This window comes from Callospermophilus lateralis, chromosome 7 (genome assembly GCF_048772815.1).
Source record: "Callospermophilus lateralis isolate mCalLat2 chromosome 7, mCalLat2.hap1, whole genome shotgun sequence".
NCBI classification, from domain to species: Eukaryota; Metazoa; Chordata; class Mammalia; order Rodentia; family Sciuridae; genus Callospermophilus; species Callospermophilus lateralis.
The window spans coordinates 46,746,513-46,749,651 of NC_135311.1; the positions used below are offsets into that span (position 1 = coordinate 46,746,513).

A 3,139-nucleotide genomic window follows, 5' to 3' on the forward strand; every position below is an offset into this window, starting at 1 on the left:
TCTAAGAAAAATCAATTCAAATCTCTTTTTGTGCATAACTTAGTATGTTAAATTATCCTTCCAATAGATTTTGCACATCTCTCTTATATTTTTTCTCTAATTATTTGGTTTGTTGTTGCTACTATGAATGGATCCTTTCTTCCTTCACATCTTGTGGTAGTTGCTGTATGTGTAGCAGTAGTGATAATAATAGAAAAATGTACTGAATATTAACCATGTGCAAATCAATTGTTATAGTAAGGACCTAGAAATGTCCCCTAAAGAACTCAAGTGTTAAACAAAGCAACCATGTTCAGAGGTGAAACAGTTGGATTACAAGAGCTGGATTGATCCATTTGATGAATTAAAAATTTGAATGAACTCTTGGTTGGTAACTGTAAGCAGGTGAGTCATGATGGGAGGAAGAAGGTCAGAGAGAGCATGACCTTGGGCTCTATATGTCCTGGTCCCATCCTCTCTCTCTCTCTCTCTCTCTCTCTCTCTCTCTCTCTCTCTCTCTCTGCTTCTTAGTTCCCATGTGCTGAGCAGCTTTCCTCCATCATATCTTTCCCCCATAATATTTCTGCCTTGGAGCCAGCCAGTGGTAGTCTAAACACTCTGAAATTGTGAACCAAAATCAATCTCTCCTCTAAAAGTTATTCTTTCAGGTATTTTTCATCAAAGCTCATTAACATAGCAATGTTGTGTTTTGGGTCAATCAACTCAATTTTTACAAATAAGGCATCAGCCAGGTCTTATATGCAGAGAGTAGAATTCACTCCAGTAATTATATAATTAATTACATATAATTATGTTTTGTAATTAATTATATAATATAATGCAATTATATTACATTAAGGGATATATTCAAGATATTTCCATAATTTATAAAATTTCCAGGAAGGACAGAGACCTCTATTTGGATTCTGCACAGCTAGAAAAAAATGGAGCCAGGAGGAAGGTCCAAACACAGCACAGAAGTATTCTGTGAACACTGCCCCCCCAACTTGTGCCACTTAACACCTTGCTGCCAGGAACCCAACTTCAAGGGATCCTACCTCCTGGATGCACAGAGCAGTTCCACTGGACACTCACTGTCTTAAAAGAACTCAAATTACCTACATGCCACTCCTACCCTGAATTGCCCATATGCGCATGTAGGTTTGTCTCACATGAATTCATCTCATTGAAGAATCAGTTCCAATTGGAACTCTTACTTCAGATGAGACTGGGAAACTGCACTTGTCTATGCAGCAGTAGAAGGCATGATAAATGGAGAAAAAGACATCTGCCATAGTAGACATTAGACTCATTATGTACTTTTGAAACAAATTTATATACTGTTCAGTCCCCATGAGGATCTTGCATCCCTTCTGGCAGCAACCTTGGTTTTAGGGGTTAGGTGAGTGGCTCCTAGTGCTGGGGGAGGTAGAGCTGAGGCTGAGAAGGTCCAGCCGTCGGCTGAGGGCCAAGTGCACACCCAGGGAGATAGGGAAGCTGAAGACAAATTGTGAGGTAAGGGTGGAGATGGGCTTGCAGCTACCCTAAGGGGCCTGAAGGGCTGGCTGGCCTGGAGGGGTAGGATGTGGCCAGCACCTGGGACAGCTGCTCCATGCAGATCAAGGCCTTCTCCAGCCTCAGCTGCTCACTCCTCATTCCTGTTAAGCCAAGCAGATGGTAGCAGAGCACATGATGCCCTTTTAACAGTGCACCATCCCTGGACCACGGTAGTCCTTCACCGCACAGTCCTACTCCATGGCTTCCATGAACCAGGAGCCCATGTCGGACTTGTGGTTGTATTCCACCAGATGCCTTTGTACTGGTAGCATCCTTGCATGTGGTTTGGGCATTCGGAGGAGACATTCAACAGGACTGTGATCCCTAAGGCATTCAGCATGTCTATCCAGGCAGCGTGGTAGGCACCGTGGAAGTAGAGGAACTGAAGAATCTCCAAGGGACCCCTCCGCCTGGATGCGCAGAGCAGTTCCACTGGAGCTGCAGCCCAGGTGACAGAACTCAGTGGCACTGGTGGGATGTCTGCCAGGTCGTTGGTTTTGGAACAGAATTCTGGGTAAGCAGAGGAAAACTTCTCATAGCCACTTTTGAGCAAGCAGATGTCTGCTCACTGGGGCTTAGGATGGAGTGTCTGCACTACTAGGGTCGTGGTGCAGTCCTCCCTGAGCCCTTGGCAGGCGAGCTCCACTCAAAGTAGAGGATGACAGCCAAGTAGAGGATAGAGCACAAGAGGGCGCACTTCCTCTTGGGTGTGCAGGATGGACTCCAGACTCCTGGAGCCTTTGTTCCGCCTATTGTCCTGGGTGTTGTATCAAAGGAGGTGCACCGAACCTCTGATAGGAAAGGTGTGCAAAAAATCGAGCAGCAAGCGTTTGCTGGCGCTCCCCAGCCCCAGGGTTGGGGGCTGCCCCTGCTGTCAGCCCAGCTGCCGCCAGGCACTGCACCATCCACCCCGCCCCTCAACCCATCGCAACCACCAGCTCCCAACCTCTGCCTTGGTGGTTCTCACTTAGCTTCATCAGCCTTTTGAGCACATTGCCGTCCATCTCTCCCAGTTAATCAATCGTCACCATGGAGTGTAGGAACTGGGGCGATTGATAGTCACCCAGGCCAACCAGGCAACAGGAATGGGCGAACCAGGATTAAGAGAAGGAGCCTTCAGAAGTGACAACCAACTTGGCCCCCAGAGGCTTGGGCGGCCAGACCCCTATTGGGTCACCTTCCTCCTGCATGTTCAGGTTACATAGCAGTCCTAGCAGCCTCAGGTGCCTTGCATGAGCTTGCACTCACTAGGGGGTGGCAGCGGAGTGTGTGTGTTGAAGGGAGAGTAGTGCTGGCTCCTTCCTTTTGTTGCCTCAAATGTGTTTTGCTGCTCCTACACATTGGGCTGCAGCCTGCTCATTGCTGCTCTTCCCCTAGCATCCGCCAGAGCTCTGGGCACTGCATCCACTTTTTATGGGAGGAAGTTTGATAATTGGTTTGGCAAGATGCTTGTCATCTATGTTGTCACTGAGATAATTGTTTTTCATATCATACATCATTACAAGAGTATTCATAGTACTAAGTTATTGTAACATCATAGGATCAGTTCAGATAACTTTTGTATTTGGTATTGCTCATTGTGCTTTTCGGTCTTACTTGGTCT

The 3,139-nt window shown here is 46.7% G+C and overlaps 1 pseudogene; it reads right to left on the bottom strand.

Annotated features, from left to right (window-relative positions):
* Window positions 1-1,370: 1,370 nt before the first annotated feature.
* On the bottom strand, window positions 1,371-2,540 carry LOC143404246 (dual specificity protein phosphatase 4 pseudogene; annotated as a pseudogene).
* Between the last annotated feature and the right edge of the window lie 599 nt (window positions 2,541-3,139).